The sequence below is a fragment of the Danio rerio genome, chromosome 5 (genome assembly GCF_052040795.2).
Source record: "Danio rerio strain M-AB ecotype USA chromosome 5, GRCz13ab, whole genome shotgun sequence".
In the NCBI taxonomy this organism is placed as follows: domain Eukaryota; kingdom Metazoa; phylum Chordata; class Actinopteri; order Cypriniformes; family Danionidae; genus Danio; species Danio rerio.
Window position 1 is genome coordinate 48,809,768 of NC_141025.1, and position 17,947 is coordinate 48,827,714.

General features: G+C 34.6%; 2 long non-coding RNA genes across 3 annotated transcripts in view; both read right to left on the reverse strand.

The window, feature by feature from the left end:
• The window catches only part of LOC141385598 (uncharacterized), a 57,293-nt gene that overhangs the window by 18,533 nt on the left and 20,813 nt on the right, over positions 1–17,947 (reverse strand). The window contains exon 3 of one of the 2 annotated variants that reach the window (XR_015491725.1): positions 8,174–8,255. The exons of the other annotated variant lie outside the window; for it this stretch is intronic. This is a non-coding gene — a long non-coding RNA (uncharacterized LOC141385598). Of the gene's footprint in view, positions 1–8,173; positions 8,256–17,947 lie in introns of those variants that run through there. 2 annotated transcript variants of the gene reach the window in all.
• Positions 3,374–7,715, reverse strand: LOC147844358 (uncharacterized). The gene is made up of 3 exons (XR_015491727.1): positions 5,813–7,715; positions 4,570–5,622; positions 3,374–3,941 (listed from the first exon to the last, which is right to left on the reverse strand). It is a non-coding gene; the product is annotated as an uncharacterized LOC147844358 (long non-coding RNA).

The following is a 17,947-nucleotide window of genomic DNA, read 5'->3' on the forward strand; positions in this document are numbered from 1 at the left end:
TGATTTACGCAGTTGCTGCCCTTCCAGCTGCTACCCAGCACTGGGAAACATCCATACACTCTCTTTCACACACATACAATAGGGACTATTTAGCTTACCCAATTCACCTATATTGCATGTGTTTGGACTGTGGGGGAAACCGGAGCACCCGGAGAAAACCCACGCCAACATGGGGAGAACCCAGTCAGGGCTCGAACCAGCAACCTTCTTGCTGTGAGGCGACAGTGCTACTCACTGTGCCACCGCGCAACCTTCTATGTAATGTATTATCACATGCACTAAAAGCATCCTCTCCTGATACTGTCTGTGAACCCCCCACAAGCATCAATCCCCTCAATCAGCACAGCTATGCTCTGCTAAATCCTCCACAAGCACCAAACCATCAACACAGCCACATTCTGCCCCAGCAAGTCAGTTTCAAACATAAAAAAAAAACTTTGTGTCTGTTTTGTGGCAGGCAGATGACAATAGCAGGGCTGTATCTTTTAGTATTATATAGAATACTTTTGTTCTGCCAGATCTCCCAGGCAGGGGTTTATTAAGATTTATTTAGTTAATTTTAGTATTTGGAATTCTGTCCATTGGAAAGAAGTTCTTTCAGAAGAAGAACAGTTTTTTTAAATATTATTTGTTTTTATTCTGTCTATTCAGTGTCCTTCAACAAGAACGGTGGTGGTGGGGTTCATAATATTCACAATGGTATTTTATTAGTTGTTGGTTTAACCATGGATGAGATAATGGCTTCTATGTTATTTTCCTTTCAATGACATTTCTTGTCACATGTTCAAAAACAACAACTAATATTGCATGTCTACAATTTATATAATGGGTATAATTAAACAATACTTTCACTATAATGTAAATTAGAAGTGTAATAGAAAAAATATATATTTTTGCGCCATTTTGAATTTTACTCGAATACAAATACAAATACAAATACAAATACTTTTCCCACTCAACAAATACAAATACAAATACAAATACTGGCTGCTCCGCACATCCCTAGTAGTCGGCATATCATTTTTTTTATCGTTTCAATAACACACTGGATTTAATAAACCATATCTTATCTCCAGTCCCTATTTGTGACAGCAAGAACAGTTGTTGAACTTAACTTGCTCTCCCAGCATTTTATTAATTAATGTTTTTACAATATAAATTAGCTTTTTAAATTATGCATCAATTCTAGAGATGATCCCAGAAAGATGTTTACATGTGTTCAAAAAAGAAAAAGAGATTTGAAGATCTGAGTCAAAGATACAGGCCTGCCGCAGATGTTGAAAGGCCATCTTCATCTCTGTTTCTGTTTGAAGCATTTAGAGAGTATTAATAACGGGTGAAACAGGGTGAAGTCACATGGAAACCTTTGATCTCTGGGGTAAAGTTGCTAAGGCTGAAAAAAAATCATATTTCTTTCTAAATACTAAAATAATTGGGAGTTCTGAAATGTCAACACAGCCTTCTTAATGGCACATTGGATAAGCTAAATTGTAAATTCTAATTAGAGGTGTTGGTAAAATGATTAGGCCAATTAAACATTTTGATCTAGATATTTTGGCATTTTTAGAAATATAAGGTTCTATCTGATTTTTTTTTTTTTTGTAACAATATTTTTGTTCAAATACTTTTATTTAGAATATAGCCCCTTTCACACCTACAGACCTTTTCAGAAAATTACTGGCAATTTTCAGGAAAGGAATCATGTGTGAACAGGCCCTTTTTGAAAACACCAGTAAATTCAAGAAGTTGTAACATTGATGGTAATTTGCCTGAATGCTGCACTGTGTGAACGCAGAAGGAAAATTGTCGGAAAGAGTGTGTTCAAGTTTAAGGCTGATTTATACTTCTGCGTCAAGCCCATGTTTATGCCCTGACACAGCCCTCGCATAGCCCTCGCCGTGGCTGACGATGCATTTCATAAGCTTTGTGATTGGTCAGGTTGGTAGCGCTGACGAATGTGGGTGGAGTCGAGGGCAGCACGAAAGTTTCAGAAGTGCTTTTGCAGACCAACAACAACAGCACACAGAAGTATAAATGAAGGACTACATGCAGGACAGGCGCTGTAGGTCATGCCGATCACTTGACACAGAAGTATAAATCAGCCTTTAGAGCACGCTGTTGTAATTACAAATTGGCCGTTTATTCACTACTCAAGATCAAATCTGCCAAAAACACACCAAGCATAAAAAATAATGTTTATTAAATAGAAGTGTAATATAAATTATATTTATTATTTGCACCTCACCATGCATTATTGAATAATGTTAGCCATAGTTCATGATTTATGAAGATTTCTGCATTACTAATTATTTAGTTGTTGAATAAATGTAATTGTTTCATTGTGTTTTGATATTAAATTAATAATTTAAAATAGTGATCTGCAATGATCATCTAACATTGAAGGCAACAAAATGTTCTATAATTAAATAATTAAAATCTCTATAATTAAATTAAATTAAATTAAACCTTTTTTATCCAATACTAAAACTGAGGCATGCTGGTATTTATTGGTTACAACTACACTTTAAATATTTATGTTTTTAAGTACAGCATTTGGTCAACAAAATGGTGAGTAAATGCATATGTTCTTAATTGCTATTTTGTTTATCAGTAATAGGAAGGGTGTTTTAACAGTGTGAGGTAAATGAATGTAAGTGGAAAAGTAAAGCATATTTATCATCTTCCTAATATCAACCAGATGTGGGGTTTTGTCTGTTTAGGCAGACTTTTACTAAAACACACTACAGTATCATTTATAACGAGACACTATTTTTCTGCCTTTTCTGTTAAACTAAAATCAGTCATACTTAAAATAAGTACCTTCCTAGCTCTATTAGCCTATGGAAAAACTGAAATGTATCAATGATAGCTAGAACACAACAAGATGCAGGATACAGCAGGCAAGACACCTTGACTGCACTAATCATTTGTCTTGTCGGTTTTATTCCGGTCTGAAAAGCTGTCTGATTCTTGACATTGAAATGCATTGCAACATTTATCAAAATGTCGGAAGGTTTGAATTCCAGGACTTCTGTTGTTCCTCCACAAGGTTGGTGATATTAAGAGGAAGATGTGTGTCAGCTGTGCCTGTCTGAAGGTTTTGTAATATATAGCCACATTGCACATGTGTGCAGAGATGCTGCTGTTGACTCTTATGAATCACAAGTCTACATCTATGATTTATATCATCACTAGCCTTACTTTGTCACCTCACTGTTTCCAATTAGGAACAAGCTGTGAGGATTTGTATCCTTCTAAAACACAAATAGACACCACTATAGACAATGTTTAAAGGGATGGTTCAAAATCTTCTGTTAATTTACTCGTTCTGAAGGGAAAATGTTAGTGATTTTTTTTTTTTTTTTTTGTCTTTGGATTTTATTTTTACTGCAAGGATGGTCTTTGGTGGTTTGGAAAATGTAAAGCTGAAAAAACAATACATTGAGGTCTGGTAGAGCAAAACACTAAATTGCAATAAATATTTATAACATTACAAGAACTTTAAAATGTCTAAACAACAACTTGGCTAATGTTACATAAAAAAAAAAAGTTAGGAAAGAAAATTCCAAATTATCTAAACTTCAAATAATCTTAACTATCTTTCTGATGAGACATTAATATGAGATCCTGACTCTCTGTGGTCATTAAAAATCCCATGGCAGTAGTGGTGTAACCCCGGTGTCCTGGCCAAAGTCCCTTAATCAGCCTTTACGCTCATGGCCTCCAAATCATCCCCATCCACCAAATTGGCTCTATCACTGTCTCTTTACTCCAACAATAGCTTGTGTGTGGTGAGCCGTTGTAACGAAGATGGCCTACCAGACACATAATTATTTTGCTTTTATTCAACAAATGCACCAACTTTGCCCAGGGAAGACTGGATGTCCAGTTGTAATCTAATTCCAAGGTATTTATGACCCAAAGGAATATGCCACACAGCACTGAAAAGAAAGCTTTACAAGACTTTAAGCTTCTTGCTTAAGATGTTTTAATGTAAACTTTCCTCTCTCTTTGTGTGTAATCATGTGTTTTGCAACGTTTCCCTCACTCTTGTATTAAAATTATGGTTTTATACTTCTGCATACAATGTTTAACTCTACTGAAGCTAAACAAGCTCATAAACCGTTCATGTTTGGAGTTGTTTTGAAGCTAATTTGCTTTACTAAACGATTGTTGGCATTTTATGTTAATAAGAGTGCAACATATTAACATTTTAAGAGACTTGAACATTTCTGCCTCAGTTTGAATATTGCCTATGCAAATTCCTCTTCTTTGAACAAAGAGCCATAAAACCATGATTCAAGGAAGTCAACTTTCCATGGAGGGTGGATACAAACCCACCCTATAAAGCTTGTGTTTAAAGCAACGCCCACCCTCTTCAACTTCATAAACTATCTTTAACTACAGCAACTGTCAGTAATTTCTTCAGAAAGAGCTCCTTTTCAACTCTTCTTCTAAAAAGTAACTCTCTCTTCAACTCAAGTCATAGCAACGACCTAAGAACGAGACCCAAGCAGATAAACCTCCAAGAAAGCAGGCGGAGACCCAGATGGAAAGGGTTAATCGTACAGCTAGGACATTTACATCTCAGATAACTTCTTAACTACTAGTTAAGTTAGTTACTCGCAAACCAGTAGTCAGGACGACTAGCCCTTTTGCCGCTTTAACTTGAAACGAACAACTCCACCCCACTTCAAACCTCACGAGGACCAAAAACAGCCAGCCAGCCACGTGCTCGACAAAGGGAGTTTCATCACATCACACAGACAGACGCAAGTAGCCACTTCTTGACTACATCTGAACTGGTGTAAACTAAATGCTACTCTAAAGAAACCCTAGAAGGGTTAAATTGATTATGTTTGGTTCGCTTGGTTTGCTATTACAAAATCCGAGGTTTTCCCATCTTTACAATATATCAACCTCTTATTTTACTTTACCCTTCTCTATAGTTGTATGAAATTGTCTTTGTTTTAGTTGTTAATTTCTGTTAGATTAGTCAATAATGTTTAATTTTGTATAAAGAAAGGTGCCTGTGTATATTTATAAATCTAATGTCTTAAACTTTGATCTTGTTACCCTGCTCAAACATAAATGGGTTTTTATTTTGATAGCTAAAGCCATGACAAACTCGACTGTCCACTAGAACGACCGCTGGACGATTTGTTTGTTCGAATCTAAAGAGTCGATTCATTTGAAGCCCCGTTCAAATAAATCTTCCTCTTATAATGTAGCGAGATCATAACTCGCTACATTATAACGGTAGAAAAGGTGTTACTGTTACAAATGTTACTGTAATAATGGTGTAGATATGTGAGCACTTTAATCTACATTATAATTTGTTACAGATTATTGATGTAGATATGCAGGCAATTTAATCTACATTATAATTTGTTACACTGTTATCCTGTGGCTGCAGTTGCATCATGCAACTGGTTGCCACACACTGGTAGTGATGTGGAGAGACCCCCTCATGATACACATTACACATGCTAACTAACTAACTAACTAACTAACTAACTAACTAACTAACTAACTAACTAAACTCACTCACTCACTCACTGACTAGCTGACTAATCAACTAACTCACTCACTCACTCACTAACCAACCAACCAACCAACCCACTAACCAACCAACCAAATCACTAACCAACCAACTCACCAAGCACCTCACTAACCAACTACCTCACTAACCAACTACCTCACTAACCAACTACCTCACTAACTAACTAACTAACTAACTAACTAAACTCACTCACTCACTCACTGACTGGCTGACTAATCAACTAACTCACTCACTCACTCACTAACCAACCAACCAACCAACCCACTAACCAACCAACCAAATCACTAACCAACCAACTCACCAAGCACCTCACTAACCAACTACCTCACTAACTAACTAACTAACTAACTAACTAACTAACTAACTAACTAACTAACTAACTAACTAACTAACTAACTAACTAACCAACTAACTAACTAAATCATTAACCAATTAATTCACAAACCAAATTACTAACTAACTAATTAACTAACCAACAAAGGAACAAAGGAACAAATGATCAAATGAACGATAGAAGGAACAAAGGAAAGCAGGAACTAACCAAACAAACAAACAAACAACTGTGATTGTCTGAATTTTACTGGTTAAAAAAAACAACTAAAATATTGCAATAAGCATTATATACAATTAAATTTATGCAAACAAACAAACAACTGTGATTGTCTGAATTTTACTGGTTAAAAAACCCAACTAAAATATTGCAATAAGCATTATATACACACTTAAATTTATGCACATAATGAAATTTAATATCTTGTTTAAATACACTATGAACAGTAGCTACGCTAATTATTTTCTTTCTTCCCTATTTCCACCTGGGGATACTCATCTGGAGGCCTCTAGAGACTGTGACCTGTGAAGAGATTATGCCAACCATAGAGGACTTTTTAGAGGTATCCAATATCCTGGACCAGGCCGTATCCTGAGCAGATGCTGTGGCGGTCATGAGGAGCGGAGAGCATGAGACCGTTTCCTGAAAGACTCCAGTGACAGACGAGTCTCGTATCGATCCCGTGGGTCAGCCTGAACATCTGCTTCTACATGTGATCTACTTACACCTGCATCTCTTCACGATAGACATCCAGCGCCTAGACTGCAGCTCTGCACAAGACGTTTGGCCAGAGGAGAAATGGTCGTGCCCAACTGAGCCAGGTTTCTCTCAAACTTTTTTGCTTCAATTCCATCAATTGGTGAAGTTTTGTTTCTCGCCACCATCACCACTGGCTTGCTTGGTTTAGGACTTGTGGAGCTGCACATCGATGGGTTTTCTCGTTTGGACTTTCAGCAGTGAAATTTAAACCACACTAAACTGAACTTCAACTCTGAAAACTGGATTGACAGAGTTTTAAGTTACTAGAACTTCTATGTTAAGTTGCTTTGACACAATCTACATTGTAAAAGCAAAATAAATAAACACTAATTAAATTAAACATAACTGATGAGAAAAAAATGTCATAGTGAATTATGCACAACACAATTTATAGTTATTTACTGTATATACAAAACAGCTGTTTTATTACTTGCTCTTCTCCTCAAAATATTACCAAAAACCACAATATCAACAAAACCTAAACATGGTTGAGTCTGATTTGGGATTTTTGAGACTTTTATTGTATTCAAATCTTATCAATTCAAAGCTGTCGTTTTGGAGACTTTCAGACCAAAAGACCAAGTGATCCTAAGTGATTCTTGGAGATTTTTGCTCGCTCGAGCCATCCTCCTGACAGACAGGCAGACTCTTGTTTTTGTTATTTTCTTATAGCCACTTCTCATTTTTAATGGGTCAACAACCCTTTAGCTATTGTGATGAATGACTGAGTGAGTTTGGCCTGTGTGTTTGCTCATACCTTTGTGACACAGGAGGTCATGGTTAAACAACTTTCTGTTCATAGTCACACAGGTGTAGGTAAAATATCAATTGGAATTTATTTCAAAACATATTTAGCTCATATTAATACATAGGGACATCAATAAGCATGGGACACATACAGTTGAAGTCAGAATTATTAGCCCCCTTTTTTTCAAATATTTCACAAATGATGTTTAACAGATCAAAGGAGTTTTCACAGTATGTCTGATAATGTTTTTATTCTGGAGAAAGTCTTTTTTTTCGGCCAGAACAAAAGTGTTTTTTAATTTAAAAAAATATATGTATTAAGGTTAAAATTATTACCCCCTTTAAGCTATATATTTTTTGATTGTCTACAGAAGAAACCATCATTATACAATAACTTGCCTAATCACCCTAACCTGTCTATACTTATTTAAGCCTTTAAATGTCACTTTAAGCTGTATAGAAGTGTCTTAAAATATCTAGTCAAATATTATTTACTGTCATCATGGCAAAGATCAAATAAATCAGTTATTAGAGATGAGTTATTAAAAATATTATGTTTAGAAATGTATGAAAAAAATTCTGTTAAAAATTGTGTAAAAAAATAAAAGGGGGCTAATAATTCAGGGGGGGCTTTTAATTATGACTTCAACTGTAGATTTAACAAAGGTAATTAATTCATTTTTTGGTGTTATTTTATTTTCTTTTTATTAAAAGTGCTATTTTCTGGGGATATAGCACTACTATTCTGCTATTTTTTTCATTCCACATCTTTACCAAGGGTGCCAATAAAAGTGAAGGGCACTGTATATGTCTGAAGATCCCTAAGGGCAACAACAGTTACAACCCAGTGATCACCTGTGAGGCAAAAACAAGAAACAATTCCCTGTCTCAGCATTAAATGTGATGCTGTCAAATTCAGTGAGCATCCTATATCTACCCCTTTGTCTGGAAATAACCCAGCATCAATAAATGGCTGGTGCGCTTCATCAAAGTAATTTTTGATTGTTGTTTAACATTCAACATTACAATATCCTAACCTGGACACACTTTACAATATGGTTTTATTAGTGTATTTACTAACATGAACTAATTATGAGCAATACTTGTACATCATTAATTAATCAAAGTTTAACATTTGCTAATGCATAATAACCATCCAAGTTCAAGGTTGTTGACATTCTGTAATGCACTGTTAGTTATCATGAACTAACAACAAACAGCTTTATTTTCATTACTAATGTTAAAGGTGCCGTAGGTAAGTTTGATACCCAGTGGTTGAGCTAGGTATTGCACGCCTGGTTTAAAACACATGGAAGTGGAGGTTGCCAGATTCTCCGATTGACAGGAGCAAGCCTAAAGGCACATGTTAAAAACGAATATTTTATAAAATTAAGCTTTTGTTCCAACAACAGCTGGAATTGATATTTTATTTCTTGAAGATGAACACAATAAACTATGGATCACCTCAGATACAGGGCTTTATTAAGTGTTAAATGTGAGTTTGAAAGACATTTTACATGACATTTATTGCCATACTACTGAAAGCATCAGCAAATAGTTTACCTCAAAATACACTGTTTGAAACTGAACTACAGAACTAACTCAGTGCAAGCCAAGTCTACAGTGATTCAGTGATTAATAATGTGTATTTAATTATGTTAAAGCAGTTATATGTATTAATTAGATTTTAAACCTTACAATTTTGTTGGACTGCAGTGAGTTCACATCTATTATGTGCTTCTGAATGGCTGTATTTACATTGCTGTCATTTTCTTCTGGTGCAAGCAGCCAAATTGCTTATCACTGCGTATCTAGTCAAGTAGCATGTTGTTAGGGCACAGAGTTACAATTACAATCTAACCTACTCACCTAATGTTTATGTTCATAATATTTGTTATCTGCTAATTAATAACTTCATGTGGAACTCTGAATCTACGTCTCATTTTGGAAGCTGTTACTTTCCACGGGAGGGTGCATTTCAGTCATAGATACACACAAGTTCAGAGCCTTTCTGAACGCATAAATTAAATTTGCTGTTTTCCACAAAGACAACCCAGATGCTAGAATACAATTGGCTAAACAGACAGTGTGTAGGTTAAATTACTAAAAGACAGCTGTTCAGTCATGTAATGCACATTTTCAAAGCAGAATATCTGATTCAGCATTATTTTTCAGATAAGAATGTTCAATTAGCCTTTTCTTAAATATCTGCAAACATATTATGGGATTGTTATGCTTTAGAAGAGTCAAAAACTGACAGCACCTTTAACTAACATGAATAATTATTTTATTTATTTATATTTTTGTCCAATGCATTAGCAACCTTATTGTAAAGTGTAACTCATAACCTTACTGTAAAAGTCAATAGCAAAATATTGAATCGATTTAACAAGTTTTATTTTAAAAGTTTCATGAAGGTTAAAGTCAGGGCAGGCTTTCAAGTTGCAGACAAAAGAAAAATGCATTTGCATCTTTTTTGGAGGAAAAAAAAAATGTCTACAGATTTGAGAGGTACATTTGTTTTCGCTGACTGAGAAGCTTCCTCTTTTTTTTTTGTCTGAAAAGATACATTTTCAAATATGGAAACAGTTTAATTTCAATAGTTGATGCTAAGAATATTGTCGAGGACCAGACAGTGTTTGTTTACAGAGAGACAGTGTTTGCATATACAGTACACAGGTTATGGTGTGCATGTGGATTTGTGGCTGTTTTGTTGGCTGCATGTTTGGACTTGTGTAAATGTGCACGGACTTTACAGCTGTGCAGCCGTTTACCAATATCCCATCAAGGCAAAAATACGCTGCAGGAATCATGACTGTTTACACATTGAATGGAAACATATGGATAAATAAATGCATAACTACAAAACTATCCATCACAATTTGGTTGTCCTCACTTTTATTTATGTCCCAGTGGGCTCTGGGTTTCTATGGTTACATGAATTTGTAATGAGAGAGGGGGAGTAAAAAAAAGAAGAAAAATAAAGGATTCCTTTATGTGCTTTAGGTTTGGAATGAATGTTTCTAACAACAACAACAACAACAACAACAATAATAATAATAATAATAATAATAAACAAATCACTCACTCACTATTCTTCGGCTCAATGTCTGATTTAATAAATAAATAAAAATAAATAAATAAATAAATAAATAGATATATTTATTAGGATTGCCACAGTGGAATGAACCACTATTAATAATAATAATAATAATAATAATTAAAATAAAATAAAATAAAATAAAAATGAAATGAAATGAAATGAAATGAAATGAAATAATAATAATAATAATGGGTTGCAGTTGGAAGGGCATCTGCTGCGTAAAAAACTTGCTGGATAAGTTGGCGGTTCATTCTGCTGTGGCAACCCCGGATTAATAAAGGGACTAAGCCAACAAGAAAATGAATGAATGAATGAATGATAATAATATTAGTAATAAAATATAAAAAAATCAATTAAAATACAAACCTGTAAATGCCATTACCCTTCTAAAATAAATGCATAAATTGCAGCAATAGTAGTAGGGCTAGTAGTGATATATTACAGTCATACATAGCATATTACTATTAAATCTGAACCTTGTAATTCATCTAGTTTCTGAGTTGTATGTAATTTTAAAAAATCCTGAATATCCAATTCACTATCATTTTAAAGAAAAACTTTGAATACATTTTTTTTTTTTACCATATGAGCCCAAGCTCAGCATTAAAGCAGTAAAGACTGTCACCAAGCTTTTCACAGCAGCAGTTTGTTCTGAGAGAGTTTGTTAAAGTGCGAAATGGCACATTTTAAAATTCCTCAGTAAGAGTTCCAATCTGCTTATAGATAATAAGCCAGAAGACTTTCATTGGCTGTCTTTACAATGCTTCTCACAAAATCTGTTAATTACCCTGCTGCCTTCATCGCCGCCGTTTCCCAAATCAATGAGGTGGAAACAGAAGCAGGCTCTGGAAGGCTTTATGCTCTTCAAAGATGTCTCTGGGACTGGATCAGAGAAATGTCAAGTGTGCGGCTTTGGAAAAGGAGGAAATTGGAAAACCCCATCTATGCGTGCTTGCAAACTTGGCTCTCTGACTGCCGACCACATTCTTAACCTGAGGCTTTTTCTGGCATGTTACTTCAATTATTTATACATCTGACTTGCTGGCTTCACACTGACTGCTTTGTATGGCCTGGTTAAAAAAAAAAAAAGAGGGTGCTAACATGGCTAGACTGTACGGTTTGGAAAGTAATGGAGGACATCCCGGCCAAGACACATTAGTGAAAGCGAGTTAACTACAGCTATATCAATGAACGGAGAAAATCATTGTAGCGTCTACTGTAATTCTGCCTGTGTTTCATGTATTGATCAGCCAATGGCTTTTGATGAGTAAGCCAATGTCAATGCTGAGATATATCCCTTAGTGTTTGTCCTTGTCTCAGCTGGGCCATGTAAAATGATAAAAGGCAATAACAAGAAAGCATCAGGCATAAGAAGACTTAATGGGGGATTATGGCAGTGTACTGGAAAACAACCCCAAACTGTTTGAGGAAAGAATGCACTTCTAAGCATCCACATAAAAGAAAATATTGAATTTATATTGTAGCTTATAGAAACACTATAAGATGGTGCATCATACACCCAGATTGTTGAAATTTAGTAACTCAATTTAGAAAAAAAAAAAATAGATATTGAACACTTAATAAAATAATAATAATAAAAAATAAATAAATAAAATGTTTTTTTGGCCTGACAAACAAACAAATAAAGAAATGAATGAATAATTGAATGAATAAATAAATGAATGAACTAAATGAAGAACTGAATGAATAAAATGAATGAAGGACTAAATGAATGAATGAATGAATGAATGATGGATCAATAAAAGACTGATCAAAAGAATGAATGAATGATTGAAAAAAGGGATGGATGGATCGCAGGAATGAATGAAGGATCGAAGGAAGGATGAATTAAATGAATGAATATAGGATGGAAGGAAGCAAAGTTGGATTTAAGGAATAAATGAAGGATCAAATAAAGGAAGGATGGATTGAAAAAATGAATGAAGGATCAAATGAAGGAATGAATTGAGGATCGAAAGAAAAAAATGGATCGAAGGAATGAATGAGGAATCGAAGGAAGAAAGGATGGTTCGAAGGAATGAATGATCGAAGAAATGAATCGAAGGAATTAATGAAGATAGGATGGAAGGAAGCAAGGTTGGATTAAAGGAATAAATTAATTATCAAAAGAAGGAGGGATGTATTGAAAGAATGAATGAATGAATGAATGAATGAACTAAGGAAGGATCAAAGAAAGGAAGGATGGATCAAAGGGATGAATGAATGAAGGATTGAAGGAAGGTAGAGTCAAAAGAAGGAAGAAATGAATGAATGAATGATTGAATGAATGAATGAATGAATGAATTTGGATAAATGTGGACTTGGGTCTGTTTTTGGCCAGACTTGTTTGCGTGTGCACTCAATGTGCCATCTAGAGCATGGGTGCTCAACCCTGTTCCTGGAGATCTACCTTCCTACAGTGTTTAGCTCCAACCCCGATCAAACACACCTAAACCAGTTAATTAGGACCTGAACAGCACTTGATAATTACAAACAAGTGTGTTTGATAAGGGTTGCAACTGAAATCTGCAGGAAGGTAGATCTCCAGGAACAGGGTTGAGCACCCCTGATCTAGAGGAACAGATAATATTTTTTTGTTTTGCACTCATGGCTTGAGGGAAAGTAAAATTAACAGCAAATTTGCATTTTTGCGTAAATTACTCCCCTTAAGAAATATCTGAGCTTTTACTTGGTGCTGCATTTTAATAATACACCAGCAGAATTACATTTGTTTTATTACAAGAGTTCTTTGAACAAGTGGTTAAGATCAAATATCTACATTTCAGACAAAATCTGGCCAGTTATTTTTGTATGCATTTCTGCACTGCCAATAAAAATAGTTTGGAAAAAAAAGTCAAAGCAGCTCATATTCAGCTATATGTTTTTTTCTGTTCAGTTTAGTTTTTTTTTTTTTCTGTCAATTATTTTCTCATTCCTGTTTATTTATTTTTTAGACCCTTTGTGCCTTGCCTATCTGGTTCGGTATGAACAAAGAACAATGTTATATATATGACATGTGTGATCTTGTTCTATTACCTTTTTTGTTTCAAACCATTTCGAACAAAAGCACATAATGCACACACTTCTCGTATTCACTGCTCAAAGCCATGTCCAGAAAATCAGTCCACTCGAATGTAATTGGTTTTATTCTGTGGTAAGACTGAGGTAAAAGAACTATAAAGTGCAATCGATTCTTTCAGATAACGCTTCGGGTTCTTATCGATTTATGCTATACTTTGACCTTTTATCAGGCCTTTACATGCAGGAATTAAAGTGATATCACTGCCCTGCCTCTCATTTGCTAAATGAAATCCAATACTTATTTATTGATAATATTTGGTATACTGATTTTAAAAAGGCTATTTTGTTGCAGCATGTCACACTTGCTCAAATGGATTTGCTCAAACGCCATTTTTTCTTAACCTCTTCTAAAATTTGGTATGATTCTAATCAGGGAAACTGCCACAAAAATGTGATTCACATCTTTTTCTAAACCAGATTACAAACTATTATTTATTATAATTATTCCACTAAATAATGAATAAAATAAATGTGCATGTCTATGGTCCTTAAAACACTAAAGTATAACATGTATAAAGGAAAAAAAAAAATAAAAATAATAATAATAATAAATAAAAAAAAAACATGAGAAAAGACCACTAAAAACATAGGTAAAATATATTTAATATATCGTTTTACATATTACAATATACTTAATTGAATAACAAAATTAAACTAAATAAAAATAGACAAAAATAAAATAAATGCAATAATAATAATAATAATAATAATAATAATAATAAAATGAATAAATAAAAAATAACTAGATACTCAAATAAGGTTTTATATATGTATCATACTCAAACTAAATTGGTATAATTCCAATTTACTGATTCAAAGTAGCGTCACTGAACAAAACACGTTATGAATGCATTACACTTTCGACTGTACATTGTGTTTTCTTTTTCTTTTAATGCACAGAGTTTTGAGGAAGGGGATGTTTTCATTTGCCATCCACTGACAGTCAAACAGGCTCATCCAGTTCATCAAACTCCGCCTTTTAAAATCAAAATCTAAATAAAAGTCCCCCCATAAAAGCCGGCGTATCAGCGCGCTGCTACATTGAAAACATGATTCGATTCACACCTTCTGATTGGTTCTCTGGATATAGTAGCTTTTGCTATCAAAGGCAAGTGGCTTTAGCGTCTTTTCCAACAAATTGTTACTTCTGAATGCAATGAGGCTGCGATTTGGATGATTAGAAGCAATCCATTTATTTGTTGATGGCGTAGTACGTGCCAAAAGTATTAACTTAATGTCATTAGCTCATTTTTGGTAAAAGTGGTGTTTAGCTGCTTTTGCATCTGAACTCTTCATATAATATATACACACACAACAGTTCTGTCTGGTACTCAAATTTGTTTGGTTGATAGCAATGTGATGTTGTGCAATATCGTTCAGCCTCACCCTTTTGTATTACCCTGCCCACATAAAGTGACAGCAGATCAATAAAATCCCTAGTTTGACAAATATTGTATTTGTTTTATATTTTGGGTGACAGGCGACCATTAGCCTGTCATACTGAGTAGAGCAAAAATGGTTGAGCCACAATATGGCGACAGAGACCGCATATTAAGACCTTAGGGGAGAAAAACTCAGCGTTTTCTTTTCACATTTCAAACTACAGCTGATCAAATCATTATTAAACTGATAATTGGCGCTCTTAATCGATCTCTCATTTTTGCGTGTTGTAGTGCAGAATTTATAGCATAGTTATCTGCAAGTGTTTGCTTTGGATTTGTCATGGATAAATATTGTTATACCAATTGCAACAGAGAAATACTGGGAAATGTCTCTAGACTGATGGCATTTCATGTCGTTCAGCCTTATGATCTTAAAATGTGAACAAAATCACTTGTTTTGTCATCAGTCTAGACATGACCCTAGAGAATTAATAAAATGCCAGCTCTAAAATGATGCGCGTTTAAGCTAAGGTTTCTTCTGTTTTGACCATCAGAGGAACATGGCATTTAGAAATGAACATAGTGGTCCATACTGAATACAAAACAGAAATGATGGCCCGACTCTGAGCTATAAAAGAAAAATAGCATGTTAAAAATCTTTGTTTGAAAATTGTTGTGTTAGCGTTGGCCTCCTCTCCTTGCTGCATTCTCACAAAAGTCTTTGTGTGTGCAGTGCGTGATGTTTTCCTGCAGTTCACGCAAATCCCAGTTTTACACAGCATTTTCACTTCACCACATGATTCGATTTCCAGCCAGGCACTTTTTTCCCATCTAAAATCTCCAGGGGAGAGAATTCAATATCCATTTCAGAATCCATTCCAGAACATCTTACAATAAAGGAGGCTGGGTGTGATAATAATCTAATGACCGGCAGCTTCTACATGTGTGCCATTTATTGAGATTGTCTCTCAGATTGTAGAACAGATCTAATGAATGTCATGATTCACCAGTAGTGTACTTGAGGTCACAGTGGGGAATGAATGGTCATATATTGACAACTGCAGCAGACAAATGCAACCTATGCAGTTTCCACCCTTATAGAGTATATGCATGAATCATTTATACTAAAAGTTTATTCTTTTATTCATTCATTTTCTTTTCAGCTTAGTTTATATATTTATTTATCAGGGGTCGCCACAGCAGAATGAACTGCCAACTCATCCAGCACATGATTTGGATGGCCTTCCAGCTGCAACCCATCACCGGGAAATACCCAAACACTCATTCACACACATACACTACGAACAACTTAACTTACCTAATTCACCTATATCACATGTCTTTGTAATTGTGGCGAACACAGGGAGAACATGCAAATTCCACAAAAAAAATGCCAACTGACCCAGCCGAGACTCAAACCAGCGACCTTCTTGCTGTGAGGTGACATCGCTACCCACTGCACCACCCCATACAAAAACTGTAAAGATAAAAACTGCCCACTACATTTATTCATTCATTTTTCTTTGGCTTAGTCCCTTTATTCATCAGGGGTTGCCACAGTGGAATGAACCGCCAACTTATCCAGCATATGTTTTACACAGCGGATGCCCTTCTGACCGCAACCGAATACTAGGAAACACCCATACACACTCAAATTCTCACACACACCATGGCTAATTTAGTTTATTCAATTCATCTGTACTGCATGTCTTTGGACTTGTGGAGGAAACCGGAGCACCCAAGGAAACCCACACTAACACGCGGAGAACTTGCAAACTCCCTACAGAAAAGCTAACTGACCCAGCCAGGACTCAACCAGCGACCTTCTTGCTGTTTGGCAACAGTGCTACCCACTGAGCCACCATGCCACTTTAATTAATTTAATATATATATATATATATATATATATATATATATATATATATATATATATATATATATATATATATATATATATATATATATATATATATATATATATATTTTTTTTTTTTTTTTATCATAATGAATCTACATATATTTCATCAGTTTGCTTATACTTTGCACACATTAGTTTGCTGTAAACACTTGTCTTGTTAAAGGTGTCAGAATGCATTCATACACTATGTATTCTCTAATATCTATATAGAAGATCCAGAATGTTGCTTAAGTAAGTGTAAAATATTTAGTCATAATTATTTGGCAATGTAAATCCTTATTTGGAAGGGTTGTGAATATTATTGAGCTTTGCTCCTGTGTTCATCTGAGCTCATCTGAACTGTATGAAAAACATACAGTAATTTCCAAAAGGAAAAATCATGCTTTAAATGTCAAAAAAAAAAAAAAAAAAAAAAATTGAACATAATAAATGCAAGTAGATGCTTTGTCAAAGGACAATCGTTTCGATTGAAGTAGAGAAGAGGTTGATGTTGCGATTAAATGAGCTGTATGTCCCTTGCTGCCTTTGAGTTATATGTTGTAAATAAAATATAGTGTAACTATTCCTGACAATAAGGACAGATAAAGTACATTTAGAATAGTATTTTGTATGGGTTTAACGTGTGTGAAAGCTAGAGTTTGACTTTGTAGATAAAATCTTTAAAATAAAATTCTTAAAGTGTAAACAACTTATTAAAAAAAAACATCACAACGTAAATAGGTTGTCATTTAAGAAGAATGTGGATAAACCAATTTTGACAAAAAAATGTCAGATAGAATCTTATAATTCTAAGGTGACAAAATAGCAATCGATCACCAGATAAATCTGACATTACATGTATCATACATTAATTGTATATCAGGTACTGTTGTGTACACTAGACATGACTGGTATGTCTATGTCATCTTAAATATTTATTTCATGCACTTCTTATTTTTGCGGTTTTGTTGGCGCTTGTTAGATGCAAAGGTTGAACATGCAGTATTAATGTTTGACTTTTCTATTTATCTGGTGATCCATTGCTGTGTGACCTGTTATTCCCAGACATACACGTACCACATGG